Below are 18,280 nucleotides of genomic sequence, written 5' to 3' on the forward strand. Positions count from 1 at the left end.
TGGGTTTGAACCCGCCACCCTCAGCATATGGGGCCGGTGCCCTACTCACTGAGCCACAGGTGCCACCCTACAACCTGGTTTTCTTTGAGCACTTGTCTGGTCAGCAGAGATCTAAGGAAGACTTCTTGCTCTCAGGCACTCTCAGGAAGGCTGAGCATCTGTTTTGGTCAGTTACATCAAATGCATCACCAAACCTATGTAGGCATAATGACAATGTTGTGCTGGTGGTCTCACTGTGTATTACACATCTACCCATCCCACAATAGAGAGCTCAAGGATGTGAAAAAGTTATCTGAGGAACTTTGAAATACAGTAGAATCTCTCAGTAATGGAGCTGAGCAGGCAGAATAAAACACCTCAGAAATCACAGACAAGGCTTTTGAATGATCTCAAGCATTCAAAGAAGCAGAGAACTGGAAAACAAGTATAGAACATTCCCTGAAAGAGTTGGGGTATCATTCCAAAAGATCAAACATTCCACTTACAGGAATCTCTAAAGGAGAAAAAGATGGTCCTAAAGACACAGATGCTCTACTCAAAGATATTATGGAGGAGAATTTCCCAAGCATTGTAAAAGATACAGAAATTCAGATAGTAGAGAGTTTGAGTACTCCAGCAAAACTCAATCTGAATAAAGCATCTCCTAGAAAATTGTAATTAACTTTGCCAAAGTTAATATGAAGGAGAAAATCCTGCAAGCAGCCAGGCATAAGAAAAGCATTACCTACAAAGGGAGAAATGTTAGAATGCAGATCTTTCAGCCAAAACTTTTCAAGCCAGAACAGGATGGTCATCAACTTCAATCTTCTAAAACAAAACACCTTTCAGCCCAGTATCCTATATCCAGCTAAACTGAATTTCATTTGTGTTGTAGAAATCAAATACTTTACTGAATATGCACATGTTGAGGAAATTTGCCAAAACGTAACCAGGTCTCCAGACCCATTTTTCCATAATACCAAACACAATGGCCTAGCACCAAAGTAATCTCACCCAGAATATATTAAACAGATCTTAACTTTCACAATGGTGAAGGGATTAAAAATATTCGCTGGCCCTTTGAAAAACATGATGGCCCAAACGCTACCATATCTATCAATTCTTTCAAATTCACCTCTAAAGAGGCACACGTTGGCTGACTGGATACAAAAACTCAGGCTAGGTATCTGTTGCCTACAAGAGACTCATTTACCTCCAAGGATTAAAAAAAAAGATTCAGAATGAGGGAATGGACATCTATAATATAAGTAAATGGAAATCAGAAAAAAAAGCAGGGTTGTGATTTTATTTACAGATACAATAGGATTTAAATCAACAAAGATAAAGGACAAGGATTAACACTACATATTTGTTAAGAGAAACACCCATCATGAAGCGATTTCAATAATTAACATTTATGTGCCCTACCTGAATGCTCCTCAATTTATAAAGCAAACTCTAATGGACATGAGCAATTTATATCTTCCTGCACTATATTTGTCAAGGGAAACACTCACTATGAAGATATTTCAATAACTAACATTTATGCACGCTACCTGAATGCTCCTCAATTTATAAAGCAAACACTAAGGGATATGAACAATTTGATATCTTCCTGCATTATAAGAGTTGGAAATTTTAACACCCCATTGTCAGTTCTGGATAATACTCCAAGAAGAAACTAAACAAAGTAATAATGGACTTAAACTTGGCCCTACAAGAAATGGACATCAACAGAATATTTCATCCTAATAAATCTAAATACATATTCTTCTAATCAGCCCATAGATCATCCTTCAAAATTGATCATATCTTAGAACATAAGTCTAAACTCAGAAAAGTAAAAAATATAGAAATTATTCCTTGTAACTTCTCAGACCATCACAGAATAAAAGTTGAGCTCAACAGCAACAGAAATATTCATACCCAAATAATGCCATGGAAACTAAATAACTTTAGGCAGAATGATAGCTGGGTCAAAGATGAGATTAAGAAGGAAATCATCACATTTTTGGAACAAAATAATAATGAAGACATAAATTATCAAAATCTGTAGGATATTGCAAAGGTAGTCCTTAGAGAAATTTATAGCATTAGAAGCCTTTATCAAAAAAACAGAAATAGAAAAAGTCAACAATCCAATGGATCATCTTAATTGTGGAAAAGTAACTGGAAAAGGAAGAATAATCCAACTGCAAAGCAAGCAGAAGAAAAGAAATAACCAAAATTAGAGCAGAATGAAATGAAATTGAAAACAAAAGAATCATTCAGAAATCAACGAAACAAAAAGTTGGTTCTTCAAAAAGATTAATAAAATTGATAAACCTTTGGCTAGCCTAACTAGAAACAGAAAAGTAATGTCACTAATAACATCAATCAGAAATCATAAAGGAGAAATAACAGCAGATACCACAGAGATTAAAAAAATCCTCAATGATTACTATAAAAAACTCTGTTCTCAGAAATTTGAAAATATGGAGGAAATGGACCAATACATGGAAGCAAGCCACCTTCCTAAACTCAACCAGAAAGTATTAGAAATTTTGAGTAGAACTATATCAAGCATTGAAATAGCATCAAGTATACAACCCCACCCCCACCCCACCCCATCCCCCAAAAGTCTGGGACCAGACGGCTTCACATCAAAATTCTATAAACCTTCAAAGAGGAACTAGTACCTATATTACATAATCTTTCCAAAACATAGAAAAAGAAGGAATCCTCTCCAGCACATTCTATGAAGCAAATATCACCTTAATCCCTAAGGCAGGAAAGGATCCAAAAAAGAAAGAAAGCCATAGGCCAATATCATTAATGAATATTGATGCAAAAATATTCGATAAGGTCCTAAAAACCAGAATTCAATGACAAATCAAAAAAATTATGTACCACAATCAAGTTGGTTTTATTCCAGGGTTACAAGGTTGGTTCAACATACATAAATCTAATATACCATATAAATAAAATAAAAACCAAAGACCATATGATTCTATCAATTGATGCAGAAAAAGATTTTGATAATATCCAGCATCCTTTCATGATTATAACACTTAAGAAAATAGGCTTAGATGGGGTATTTCTTAAACTGAAAGAGGCCATCTACAACAAACACACAGCCAATATCATAGTTAATGGAGGAAAAATGAAAGCATTTCCCTCAGATCTGGAAGAAGACAGGGATGCCTGTTGTCACCACTGCTATTCAACATAGTAATGGAAGTCCTAGCCATTGCAATCAGGCAAGGGAAGGTAATCAAGGGTATTCAATTCATAGATGAAATGACCGTATACCTGAAAAACCCCAGGGACTCAACTACAAAACTCTTATAAGTGATCAAGGAATACAACTATGTCTCAGGGTACAAAATCAATACTAACAAATCTGTAGCTTTTATATATACCAAAAATAGTCAAGCTGAAAATATAGTCAAGGACTCTATTCCTTTGACAGTAGTAGTACCAAAGCAGATGAAACACCTGGGAACTTATCTAAAAAAGGACATGAAAATTTTTATAATGAGAATTATGAAACCATAAGAAAAGAAATAGCTGAAGATGTTAACAAATGTGAAAACATACCATGCTCGTGGCTGGGAAGAATCAACATTGTTAAAATGTCCATACTGCTCAAAAATCTACAGATTTAATGCAATCCCCATTTAAGCACCAATGTCATACTTCAAAAAAATTGCAAAAATGGTACTTGATTTTATATGGAATCAGAAAAAAATCTTGAGTAGCCAACACAGTACTTACAAATAAAGACAAATCAGTTGGCATCACTTACCAGACTTCAGGTTATACTACAAATCTGTAGTGATGATAACAGCATGGTACTGGCACAAATTTAGAGATGTAGATATATGCAACAGAATATAGAATCTGGAGATGAATCTAGCCATCATTTGATCTTTTAGATATAAACCTAACAAAAATATACATTAGGTTAAAGATTCCCTATTTAACAAAAGGTGCAGGGAGAACTGGTTATTGACCTGTAGAAAACTGAAACTGAACCCACACCTTTCACCACTAACAAAAATTGATTCTCACTGTATAAAAGATTTAAATTTAAGACATGATACTATAAAAATACTAGAAGAGATTGTAGGGAAAATGCTTGAAGATATTGACCTGGGAAAATATTTTATGAGGAAGAACCCCCTGTCAATTGAAGCAACACCAAAAATATATTAATAGGATCTGATCAAGCTAAAAAGCTTCTGCACAGGTAAGGGCACTACAAGTAAAGCAAACAGACAGCTTTCAGAATGGGAGAAGATTTTTGCATGTTTTGATTCTGACAAAGATCTGATAACTAGAATCTACAGAGAATCAATACGAAAAGAACAAACAACCCTGTTTTTTTTGTGGGCAAGAGACTTGAACAGAAACTTCTCTGATGATGATAGGCAAATGGCCAACAAACACATGAAAAAATGCTCATCAGCTTTAATCATCTCATCAGAGAAATACAAATCAAAACCACTCTGAGATATTCCCTAACTCCTGTAAGATTAACCCACATCACAAAATCTCAAAACTGCAGATGCTGGCATGGATGTGGAGCAAAGGGAACACTTCTACACTGCTGGTGGGATTGCAAACTAATTAATATAGCCTTTTTGGAACGAAGTATGGAGAATTATCAGGGAACTAAAATGTCACCTACTGTTTGATCCTGCAATTCCATTGCTAGGTATCTACCCAGATGAACAAAAAACATTTTACAAAAAAGACATTTGCACCAGAATGTTTATTGTGGCCCAATTCATAATTGTCAAGTCATGGAAGCAGCCCAAGTTCCCATCAACCCATGAATGATCAAATTGTGATGTATATATACAATGGAATACTATGCAGCTATGAAAAGATGGGGACTTCATATCTTATATGTTTGCCTGGATGGAGCTAGAATGTATTCTTCTTAGTAAAGTATCTCGAGAATGGATAAAAAGTATCCAATGTATTCAATACTGTTATGAAACCAATAAATAATCATTTACACATCCATACAAATGATAAACCCAAATATAGTCCAGAAAGAAGAAGGAGAGATGAGAAAGAGGGGATGGGAGGGCGAGAGGAGGGATGTTATTTGGTGAGATCTCACCTAATGTGCACAATGCAAGGCTACATTTTGAAATAACTAAGAGTATATTATAAATGTCATACCACAAAAAATAAGTAAGTGAGGTGATGGTTATGTTAATCAGTTGATTTAAGTATTCCACATTGTATATCAAATCATCACATTGTAATCCATAAATGTATACAGTTATGATTTAATAAAATTAAATTTTAAAAAGTATCATTCCCAGTTTCAGGAAAAAAAAAATTGTTGAGATTTATTTTGTGTCCTAAAATGTGTGCTATCTCAGAGAATGTTTCATGTCCTTATGAAAAGTGTTTATTTCTCTGTAGTTTTGGGGTAGATTAGTCTGTAAATATCTATTAAGTGTATTTGGTCTAAAGTCATATTTAAATTCAATATTTATTTGTTGACATTTTTGTCTTGATCATTAGTGTTGTGAGTGGGGCCTAAAATTCTCCCCCTATTCTTGTTTGCTGTCTATTTATTTCTTTAGATCTAGCAATATTTGTTTTGTAAATCTGGGGTCTACCATGTGTGTGCATATATATTTAGAATATATTATTAGTAAATAGATTCTTTTTTCCCTCTTCAAGCACATTGATAATATGTTAGGTTGCTTTATATATTCCTAGACATATATAAAGCTTATTTATAAACATTGCTTATTTTTGTATTTTCTTATTTTTGTCTGATGGGATTATTTTAGAAGACTTGCCTTCAAGTTCTGAGGTCATTTCATCTTCTTGGCCTAGTCTGTTTTTAAATATTCAAATGTTTTTATATTTGCTTCAATTAACTTTTTAGCTCCAGAATTTCTTTTAGGTTTTTCTTTAACATATTTATCTCTTTGATAAATTTTCATTTATGTCCTGAATTGATTTTCTGACTTCTGTGTAGCAGTTTATATCTCATTTAGTTTCTTTAGATTAACTATTAGGAATTATTTACCTGGTTATATGAAGAATTCTTTTCAATTGGTAAATGTTGCTGAATAACTGTTGAGGTCCTTTGGTCCTTCCAATTTTTAAAAATTGCTTTCATAGGGGAGAATTTGTTTTTTTTTCTGAATATGTACATAGGTTGTTCATCGAGTAGGACATTATAGCTTTGATTTAGTTGCCTATAGTAGTGTGATCTTTGTGTGGTAACTTAGATAGTACACAATGTCACCATTATTTGTGATTTTCCTGGTACTTTAGGGAGAACTTCTTAGTTGAGGTTGTAAAGTTTTGCTGGGGACTTGAATATCAGCCAAGTCAGTCTTTGGACACCAATGGTGGGAGTAGTAGCTCAATATGTCCAATGTTAGGCCCTAGGGCAGCTTACAATGGCTGCAGTATTAGTGTATAATGGGAGACCAATTCTTTGGCTTTTGCTTGACTTGCTCTGAAACTTGTAGTTGAAGTAGAGGTCCAGTTATGCAGGTAGGTTCCCAGGTTCTTTGTTGTGTGAGGTGGCATTAGCAGTGGTCGAACCATCACTAAGACCCAAGTGGTCTGTGTTGATACTACTGGTAGCTGCAATGGATTGGGCAGGCTAATCCCCAGACCCATAGCTATCTGTACCTGGATGGTGGATATTGTTATAACGATGCTTAGGAGAGCTTGTTCTCCTCTGTCCCTTCTGGCAGTGTGGTGGCTATAGTTGTGTGACCTTGAATTCAACCTGAGGGCAAGGAAAGACCCATTTTTAAAATATGAATATGGCTTCAGCTGTTACCTTTCAGTCAAAGAGTGCAGATATCCTTTTAGGAAGGCAGCATGGAAAAGAAACCGTGGGGTATACAGTCTGCTCATGTTTCCGTCTTACAAGAGCCCAGGGTAGAGCAGTGGGAAGTGTGTACAAGAGCTTAGGATCCTTGTCCCACCTTAGCTTGGCAGCACCTGCCATTGTATCATCCTGAACTTGCACTGAGGTCAGGGTGCTGCCCAGGTTTAAACTCCCAATATGGTGCCTTGGGTCTGTTCCCAGAGAAGGTAGGCTCTTCTCCATCAGGCTGCTTTGGCAGGAGTCTGTGGAGAGTACAGTTTTGCTTGTGTTGTTTCCATAGCAGCCGGCTGCAGCATGATGGGCACCCTTCCAGACATATTACTGGAAAGCTTGATTTCTCTACCCTGTCTTGCTTGACAGGGCCTGCAGATGCATCAGCCCAAACTCCACCCAGGGGTAGGAGGAAGCCCAGTGTCAAACTCCCAAAATAGCACCTTGGAACTGTAACTAGAAAGGCCGGAGCTCCACTGAGGTAGGCAGACTGGGTGAGAAACGAGGGAAAGGCTGTCTGCTCATTTTTCAGTCTCAACAACAGCCTACAGCATGGTGGTTGGACCCTTCCTAGGGGCTGGTAGGAGCACCTGGGTTCTATCTCTTCTGAAAGGCACACAGTGGTTGAACAGTAGGAGGCTCTCAAAATGGTGCCCAGCTCAAGCTGCTCTCAGCTTGAATGCCTGTGGTGCTCCATATGGGTTCCCTTTCTGAGGCTATGTCTCTGTGTGATCTCCAAGCAGCTCCCTACGTTAGACCTGAGAAATGCATGGGACAGAAGGTATTCTTTATAGCCAATGTTGTAAAAACTTATCTTAGAGAGGGAAACCTGGGGCTTTTCTTGTTCTATTTCCATGCGTCCAGGAGTTTTTCCTGGCAATTGGATATATTTCCCTGGATCCTCTCCCTACTCACCTTTGGAGCTTCCCATGCTGTCCCTGGTGAGTCCTAGTATTCCACGCTAGACAGTCTATTTGAAATATGAGAATATGCTTACTATTTTAGTTCTTCTCTATCAAGGAGGCACATACTACCTGTCTAGTTGGCAGTCTTGATCTGAGGTGACTTTATTCGACAAGTGCAGCCATTGTGAGAGGATGAACTTATAGGACCTATTATTTCTTAGTACAGAAAGAGTATTAAGTTTAACTACTTTCCAAATGCAACCCAATGGAGTGTGCAGAGCTGCTATCCAGAGGCGTCATGAAAATAAGATGGATTTGTGAATTGAGGTGGGTCTAAGGAGTTCTATAATCAGAGTAGGGACAATTAAAAGATTTGGAAAGTCCCCCGGAAGAATTATATACAACAAGGTGGACCATTTAATTTGTCCATGTCATTGAGTTTAGCAAGTTTATCTAGGCTTTTAGGAGGGAATGTTAAAATAAAATGCTTTGTGTATCCCAGGAATCTTATTCATTTTATGTTCATGAATAGATGCTGGAGAATTTAAGGAATGATAAATAAGTAATAGGTGAATGAGAGAGAAAGAAAAATTCTGTTTTACTGGTTGTCTTTTCTACAAAAAGGAGGTAATTTAGTTTCACGGAGGTTAAATCTCAACTTTCTACTTTGGTAAAATGAAACTCCTTTTAGTACAGTTTCACAGATCTCAAGCTTTTCCAAATGTCATCTATTGAATGTAGCTAGTTATTTTTGCACAAGATAGCATAAAAATAATCAATGTTTGCTACTTTCCTGCCATGATCCTGCCTCTGCTCCCCCTTGCTCCCTATGTCAATGTAAGTTTCTAGAGTAATTCAGCCCAAGGAATTACTAGAATAGACTGAGACTTACCACTTGAAATAAACATGAATTATTTCGAAAACCCATTGTATTTTAACACATTTTCAAGGCAACTAACTGGATGTGTGAACTTTATCCAGGTGTCATTGACCTGCTTTCTATTACTCCATGTAAGTTTGTGATTATTGTATTAAGGTAACTATTATGTGACCATTTGTGGTTCTTAAAAATATTTATGAAATAAAGAAAATGTTGTTCAGATAAAGTGTCATAAATATATTTTAGCTATGGGTAAAATTCTGAAATTATCTTGGCAGGAAATTTTAAGCCTAATAACAATGTCTGAAATGTTAAACTTTATACTCTAGAACTTGATAAGCTATCAGTTGTGTATTTAAGATCTGCTCTAATAGTAACATTTTTAATGTAACTTATACTAGAATGTACCTACAATCTCAGCAAGCTGGTCAAATTAGCAGAGCATTTGGCTTAGTGATATATTATTCATCTCTAAACAATAATGATACAGAAAATTGTACTGTGTTGTCATAATTGAACTTAGCCATATGTTACATGCCCTGAGGGAAACCAGTCACGTAATATTTTTAAACTATACTTACGGATTCTGATATTTTGCTAGAAGAGAGAGATTTGTTTCAAGTGCTTTAAGGGAAATAAAAATATTAAAGAGGTTTCCTTTGTCATCTAATTATTTGATTAAATAGTTTACAAATCAAGATTTTTTAAGCTAATTTTAAGTCGAAGACTACGGTCAATGAGCAGCTGTGGAGACAAGGCAAAGCCTAATGAGATAGACTCATGTTTACAAACACACTGAGGAATGGTAAAGAACTGCTGACACTCAAAAACCGAAAACCTCACAGGAACCTCAAACTCGAAAACCCAAGTTCCTCTTCATAAATGCATTTCCTCTTAGCCCATCTGAGGGATTGTCTGCTGCGCTATTGCTTACCCTCCCTGTTAAAATCTATCTACCACCCATTATCATTTTAAATTCCTAAATATTTCATATACTTGCCCTCATTTTACATTCTAGTGATTTCTTCTTAGGCCTTTATTAAATTATGTATTTCCACATTAATCGCTTCTTGGCCTTTTGGCTAAGATCAAGTGTAATTCTACTTTAACTAATCTACTCTGTATAATACTGTGCATCAATTCTGTGCCAGTTGCATGATGAAAAGAGAGACTGTGGTCTTGGGCACTTCATTTCCCACCTGCATCCACAGCCATACCCTCTAATATATAAACAGGTATTAAAAGCAGATAATTATATCCTGGGATAATACACTTCTTACGTACTCCATGTCAAGTGGACTGGCCTCTTCGTCCTCTCTTCTCGCATATCTTATGCCTGGCTCAAATGTGACTCTCTGAGCACCTCCATTATTTCGTGTGTCTAGGCAACCAACCCCTTCTGCATGTTCTTTTTCATTTTATACTTTATGTTTCATTACAAGTTTATACAGCAGCCCTGGATTAGTTATATTAGCTATTTGTCTAGTTATTGCCTTATTCTCTGTCAAACTATGAGCTCCTTAAACACGAGTACCTTGCCTGGGTTATTTTTTGAATCCTAAGGTGCAAAGAAAATATTGTTAGGATAAGTCAACACGACCCTCCTGGGGATTAGATGGAAGGCATCATTGAGGATGTGAATTTCTCAATAGAAATTAAATGAGAAACACATTTAAATGGAAATGAAATTTTTAATAGAATTAGGAATGTTTTAGATATAAAGAAAGACAGAGTAGCAAAATGAAAGAACTGAATGTGAATGTGTGAAACAAAGGAATAATATGAAATGGTTCAAGAGCTGTTAGCAGTTTGCAGTGGTTGAGGCATAGTGTTTCGGGAAGGGGATAAGAGAGATCAGGACTGGCCGATGTACAGATACTAGAAAAGGATGTTCCTTATATGTTTTGCAAATAAACATAAACTTAATCTTGCTGATATTTTCAGAATTATACCGAGTTTACATTTCACTTATTACCTAGGTAACACTGAGTAATTTATGTACTTAAACTTTTTTAGACCTCATATCCTTCATCTGTAAAATTGTCATAATAGTAGTTATTTTGAGTGTCTATAAGCACTTATAGACAACAACTATAGCTTGTTGTCGGTAAGTGCTTAGAAAAATGTGGAGTCCATAGTAAGCATTCAATAAAGGCTGGCTAGTTTTACTATCATTATGCTTTTGTTCTTGCTTATATTAAATATTTGAGAGCCATGAGAGAGAGTGTTAAGTGAGTAAATTTTAGAAACATAACTATATCACAAAGGGAAAGGAAGGACTGGAAATAAAACTGGATGAAAAAAGACATTTTAAGAAGTTTATTTTGACAAGATGTTACTTAAATTTATGTGGTTTTAATATTATATTTAAAATAATTTGAAGTTAGAAATTAAATAGTTTAATTTAAAGCTATGAAAAGTATCCAAGGGAAATGGTAATGGTTAATTGTTTATAAGATAATTAAAAATCAAATAGATGAGACAAAACTATGGGAGATTTGGTAATGATATGAAAAGAGAGGAAGAAATTCTACCACTAAGTTTTTGTGGTTATGGTTATTAAAAGTGAATTCATTAAAGTATAGGCAACATTTATTCTTATGAAGTTAACTATTTATTAATAAGAATGCATATTGTAGGGGTTACAGAATATTTTCATTTTTAAATGCATTTAGAGGTATCTGGTAGACAAGTACACTGTATGACACCATTGCTAACAAAATTTCTGGTCCCTAAGGAGAGGAGTCTGCAACATGAGCACACGGCATCTTTCATCAAGCATATTTTACTACCCCAAACCTATGTCAACTCATCTAAGCCACCCTTGGATGCTTTGTGACAAAAGAGTTTTTATGCATTTGGACACAAGTTCCTTAGCTCATAGTGGATCAGAATTATTCTTTGACCAGTAGTTAGTCTACAAACCATTTCTTTTAGAAATGCTAGTCCAGAACACAAGACAGAATTCTAAATTTGGAATATCGTTTAAAGACTATACATCATATCATTAATAAACAAAATGCTAACAAACTATTTAACACTAAGAGAAATTGTAAAATGTGGGACTAAAGACTTTAAACCACTTAATTTTAAGGGGGTGTAGGAGGATACCAAAAGGATCGGTCATAGAATGGAGGGTGTGCAAGGAGGGTGTGGTGCAGTGATGAAAGATAGCAGAGAATTCTCAGAGGGAGGGAGTGTAGGCTCAGCGAGTGAGTAAGCATGCGTAGCAATAATTAATTTACTTTTTAAGAAAATGCTGGATTTTGATCAGTCCAGTCTAGTCTTGGCTGTTCCATATCAGATAGTTAAATACTAGCTCTCCACTTCAAGGATGGCTGTATGACTCTAGGTTGATATGGAGGTAGATTTATGTGTTTCATGTGCCAAGTTATCTTAAGGAAAGGAAAAATATTATAGGAAGTGGGAGGAGTTTTCACTCCTATTTTTTCTACCTGTCTCTACAGAGGTTCTTAATGCCTTTAACCACGGAGCTTTTGCAAAGGTTCCAAAGAGGGGTTCATGGAGGTATTGTTTCTCATTAGCTTCCTGCTCCCTAGGTTTAGGTTTTAACTGTCTTTGAACTGACTAGTTAAGACTTACTAATCAGCTTTCAAATCTTTTTTTTTTTTCATTTTTTTCTTTTGGAGACACAGTCTCTCTCTGTTGCCCTGTGTTGAATCCCATGGGGCTAGAACTCACAGCAACCTCAAACTCTTGTGCTCAAGTGATCCTCTTTGTATTTTTTTTTTTTTTTTTTTTTGTAGAGACAGAGTCTCACCTTATCGCCCTCGGTAGAGTGCCGTGGCGTCACACAGCTCACAGCAACCTCTAACTCTTGGGCTTCCGCGATTCTCTTGCCTCAGCCTCCCGAGTAGCTGGGACTACAGGCGCCAGCCACAACTTTTGATTAGAGACTGGGTCTCACTTTTGCTCATGCTGGTCTCAAACTCCTAAACTCAGACAATCCACCTGCCTTGGCCTTCCAGAATACTAGGATTAGAGATGCTATATACAGGTGTAAGCCCCTGAACCCGGCCTATATTTTAAAATTTCTTATTTGTTGTATTTATTTTCCAATTTTTTTTTTCTTTGTAGCCTTAGTTTTATTTCTGTTATCAGTCAGTATGATTTCGGGAAGTTGTAGCTAAAAACTGTATAGATACTACGTATAAACTTTTGCTAAATTACCCACTTGCCTGCAAGTCCAAAGCTGTAAAGTGTGAAGTATATAATCATGTTGAAATAACAATCCTACTTTTTTTACTGATTCTGTTTTCTTTCCTCTTTATATCTTTTTCAATTCTATAACATGTTTTCATCATTTTTCTGTTTCAATGAAGTTATAGGTAGAACTCATGTAGGGTAGTTCTAAAGTCTATAACATTTCCATGCTTCCCTCTATCTGATTCTGTTTCATATGATTTAAGCAAGATAAATTATTGTTTTGAGCAAAACACTGAAATAAGCCACTTCCTCTTTCTCACATCATGGTAGAATTCCAACTTCTGTCAGTAAGGCTCAAGTGCACAATTGCTATTACTTATTGCCTCTGCTATTTATTTCACCCTTTAAAAACTAGATTTTGACATATGAAGATGACTTTATTATCTTTTTTTCAGAGTAACTTCATCCTTCAGCTTTGTCTTAAACATTTTTCTTATCCCATAAATCATTTTATCGAACTCACCAATTTCTTAAGCTCTATATGAAAATATCGATCAGTGAAATTAAGTGGTAGAAAGAAGGGCTCAGACTCAAAGTCACATTTCTTCCAATAAACATCTTTCAAAAAGTAAAATGAGGCTCAGCTCCCATAGCTCAGTGGGTATGGCACCAGCCACATACACCGAGGCTGGCGGGTTCGAACCCGGCCTGGGCCAGCTAGACAACAATGACCAAAAATAGCCGGGCATTGTGGTGGGTGCCTGTAGTCCCAGTTACTTGGGACGCTGAGGCAAGAGAATTACTTTAGCCCAAGCGTTTGAGTTTTCTGTGAGCTGTGACACCACAGCTTTCTACTGAGGCCAATGTAGTGAGGCTTTATCTCCAAAAAAAGAAAAAAAAAAGTAAAATGAAAGTACACAATATACATTTAAGAAATGCGTGCTTTCATATCCCTTCTTTGACATGACCTAACATGTCTGCATTTTGTAGGTAAGTTATCATCTAGATAGTTACCATCTAGGCTGGATCACTTTGAGTAATTATTTGTCCTTAAAAAATCACAAGCTGGGCGGCACCCGTGGCTCAAAGGAGTAGGGCGCCGGCCCCATATGCTGGAGGTGGTGGGTTCAAAACCAGCCCTAACCAAAAACTGCAAAAAAAAAAAAAAAAAAAAAAAAAAATCAGAAGATATTCATTTATATGTTATGTTATATACGAAGCAAATGAATATACTCATTAACAGTACCTAAAAGTATTTATAATTTTACTACCATTTGAACACCATTCATAGCATCTTTGGTGTTTCCCTACTCAAAGCATAACTACAAAGCATCTGCTTTAGAGAATTTTCATAATCATCTATATAGCATCTCTAAATATTTAGAAAAAAAACAAAATATCAACTGCTTATAAAGTGTATGTTTTGAATATATTTCAACAATTCAATTACATAGTGTTTAATTTTCGCAGTGAAGGACCATATTTTTCCATCTGCTTGAGTTGATCTTTTGCCTTCTTGATGGCTAATGAGAAAATGGGGAAGTGGCACATGACAAAGTATTGAGATTGTTGCTGTTCATACCACTAAAATATCATATCGTTCAGCTGGATATAACTGTGGAATGAAAACAGTTCAAAGTCAGGTGGCACCTGTGGCTCAAGGAGTAGGGCGCCGGTCCCATATGCCGGAGGTGGTGGGTTCAAACCCAGCCCTGGCCAAAAAACCACCAAAAAAAAAAAAAAAGAAAACAGTTCGAAGTCAAGGACTGTTTACATTTACTTATAGTTATAGTTCATAGTTACAATTGTTTATTCTACATTGATAGAAACAATGGAAAAGTGAAAAACAGGAGAGAGAAGAGCTGGATGGAATGATTACTATGATTCAGATATCATACTGGCTACTTTGTGTTTTCTCTTTTAATACACACTTGCCCTGTCTGAGAGCATACCCATGTCTTTGTTTTCACTTGGATTTTAAAAACAGTAAATTTTTTAGTATGAATAACAAGAAAATAAAATAACTAATAGTAATTAAACACCTAATACAGTTTAATATTATAAATTATATATTTATGTGCTCTGAGATAGATGTACACATATTCTTATCAACACAACAATCCTTGGGAGGTAGGTGAAATTATTAACACAGGTAATAATGAGAGAATTCCAAATAAGAGAATTATAGAAACTTGTCCAAGTTAAGAGGTAGTAAGTCAAATTACTGGGCCTTTCGTACTCCAAAGGCACACACTGCTTCTACTAGGCCATATTGTTTTCTCATATTCTGGTTAATTTATCTTTAATTTGTTTCTTAAAATGAAATGTGGTATCTTTATTACTAATAACCATCTTTTAAATTGTGTCAATATTTTGCCTGTTTTTTTTTTTTTTTATTGTTGGGGATTCATTGAGGGTACAATAAGCCAGGTTACACTGATTGCAATTGTTAGGTAAAGTCCCTCTTGCAATCATGTCTTGCCCCCATAAAGTGCGAGCTTTTTGACATTGCTTACTGTGTATTCATCACCAATGGACTCATCTTTATGTAAATAAGGAATTCCATAAATATACTCTCATAAACTCGGGAGTCAATAGTAACAGTAGTAGTTATAATGTTTTATGTAAGAATGTATCATTTATACTATTTAAATACAGCTTATGGTGTATTTATAACTTTTTACTGGTACATGGCTCAGTGAGTAGGGCGCCGGCCCCATATGCCGAGGGTGGCGGGTTCAAACCCAGCCCCGGCCAAATTGCAATAACAAAAAAACAGCCGGGCGTTGTGGCAGGCGCCTGTAGTCCCAGCTGCTCGGAAGGCTGAGGCAAGAGTATCGCGTAAGCCCAAGAGTTAGAGGTTGCTGTGAGCTGTGTGATGCCACGGCACTCTACCTGAGGGTGGTATGTGAGACTCTGTCTCTACAAAAAAAAAAAAATAAATAAACAACTTTAAATTTATACTTATAATGATAAAATCTTCATCATTGTATAATTCTGTGTAAATAAAATATTCTGCTTTTATTATGTTGTTATCCATGTTTAACCGATTTTACCAAGTAGATAAAATTTGAAGCACTACACGAGAATAAGCTTCCTCGTTCTCAAATATTTTATTCATATTATCGTTATCCACAGAAATATTAATGAGAAAACAACCTTTGTTTATTTGAATATTCTCACAACATGGTGCTTTGAAGATGTCTTTTATTTTATACTCACATTTCATACCTAATGTTGCACAGCAGACATTCTGCACTGTAAGTGTTATTTATTGATGCTTAAAGCATCGATGAATTATTCAGCCCCTTTACCCTTCTTGCTTTGCTGCACACCTATTGAGTTTTTAGAGCAGTTTCATATCAATAAATTTGTTCTTGCTTTGCAGCTCCAATTTCATGCTTGGCCTTTTCTAAGTGACATACAAGAAAAATAAATAACCAGAAGGAATAAAATAAGTATACAAATTAACTCAATATCCAAATCATTAAATCTCTCCAAGGTTTTCAAAATTAAGATATGTAACAAATCTGCAGAAACAGACTACATGCAAATGTAATTTGCAAAAACAAAAAACTTGTTAACACGCAATCTATGGATTATAGGCGTGTTATATCAGAGTTGAAATGAACTCTTGACAAATCCCTAAGAGTTTGAGAACTCACTGCCACCTGGTATCTCATGTTTTCACATGCTCATGGAGAGGTGGGCTGTAAAGGAGTGAGTGGCTGTCCTAGTCCATTTGTGTTGCGATAAAGGAATACCCTAGGCTGGGAAATTTTTAAGGAAAAGGGGTCTGTTTGGCTCCCATTATTGCAGGCTGTACAAGCATCATGGCACCAGCATATCCTTCTGTTGAAGACTTCAGGATGCTTCCATTCACAGCGGAAGGTTAACAAGAGCTTGTGCATATGTAGAGATTACACAAGCAGAAAGGAGGCAAGAAAGAGCGGGAACATGCCAGGCTATTTTTAACAACCAGCTTTCCAGGGAGGGAACTCTCTTTGGAACTAACAAAGTAAGAACTGACTCATTACTGTGATAATAGCACTATGTCCTTCACGAGAGATCCACCCCCATGACCCAAACACTTCCCACCTGTAACACTGGAAAACAATTTTCTTTTTTTTTTTTTTTGTAGAGACAGAGTCTCACTTTATGGCCCTCAGTAGAGTGCCGTGGCCTCACACAGCTCACAGCAACCTCCAACTCCTGGGCTTAAGCGATTCTCTTGCCTCAGCCTCCCGAGTAGCTGGGACTACAGGCGCCCGCCACAACGCCCGGCTATTTTTTGGTTGCAGTTTGGCCGGGGCCGGGTTTGAACCCGCCACCCTCGGTATATGGGGCCGGCGCCTTACCGACTGAGCCACAGGCGCCGCCCTGGAAAACAATTTTCAACATGAGGTTTGGAGAGTCAAATGCTCAAACTATAACAATGGCTAATCTTGCCTGACTGAATGGATAATTCTGATAAAATGGCAGTGTGAAGTAAAAACCTAGGAGCCTCAATCTTTCTAGTTCTTGTGAAAAGAAAAACCACTTAGCTTTTAAAATCAACTTCAAATAATTTCTTATCTTATTTTCCAATTCTGGAAAATCTATTTTCATTAAATAGCATTTTTATCATGATATATAAAGGTATTTTACTATGAAGGAAACCATTCATGCCTTCTGACAATTATGTATTTTAAACTCTAGGAGTAAAATTTTGCTCTATTGCCAGGTGACTCCATCTGGAAATCAGTGAGAAAATATATTCTTTCCTAATGTTTTAGATTTCTTGATGATAATATTTCTCTTCTTTTAAAAATATTATGCCAAGCATAAATAAAGCTTTCCCAGGAATCCATATACCCAAGCTTTTGATTTTCACCGAGTACATATTATTGTTCATATCTCAGATATATAAAAAAAGAAAAAATTCCTTCATAAAATTCTCATAATTTAGTAAGAGTACACAGATACTTAATAAATACTATTGAATGATAAAGCACTATAAGTATCTGTATATAGTTCATTAACATTTTTTCTTAAAAAGGGAACAGTCAACATTTTCAACCACAATCTGTTTGTTTCAAAGTATGTTAGGTCACATGTTATTTTTTAACTGACATTTTTTATTTTCAAAATCTGGACTAAATCCACCTTTCTGTTACAATAGTAAGATTTCTGCGTATGAAGGTAGGCAATCTTCAGTTTTTAGGAGTTTCCTAATGTACATATCATCTAATGCAGCCTGACTACAAATTACTACCAAATTCTTAGAGCGGCATCTGAAAATACAGAGCAAAATGAGTTTTAATAAGTTCCATGGGGTATGTCTTTTCCATTATGTTATTTCAGTTAGTACTGACAATATATTCTTGAAATCAATATTAGCATCTCCATTTCACAGTGAAGAAGAATGTTCTGGTTTGTGGTTCCCCAGAAGTTGACCCTAAGATAGATTTGAGGTCAAGTACTTTATTGGGAGGTTGTTATAGGAAATGGTGG

The 18,280-nt window shown here is 36.0% G+C and overlaps 1 protein-coding gene and 1 pseudogene across 1 annotated transcript in view; both read left to right on the forward strand.

Moving 5' to 3' along the window:
• The window catches only part of LOC128597582 (serine-rich coiled-coil domain-containing protein 1-like), a 239,029-nt gene that overhangs the window by 94,320 nt on the left and 126,429 nt on the right, over positions 1–18,280 (forward strand). The window lies entirely within an intron of this gene.
• On the forward strand, positions 9,683–9,837 carry LOC128591726 (uncharacterized; annotated as a pseudogene).

This window comes from Nycticebus coucang, chromosome 1 (genome assembly GCF_027406575.1).
Source record: "Nycticebus coucang isolate mNycCou1 chromosome 1, mNycCou1.pri, whole genome shotgun sequence".
Classification (NCBI taxonomy): domain Eukaryota; kingdom Metazoa; phylum Chordata; class Mammalia; order Primates; family Lorisidae; genus Nycticebus; species Nycticebus coucang.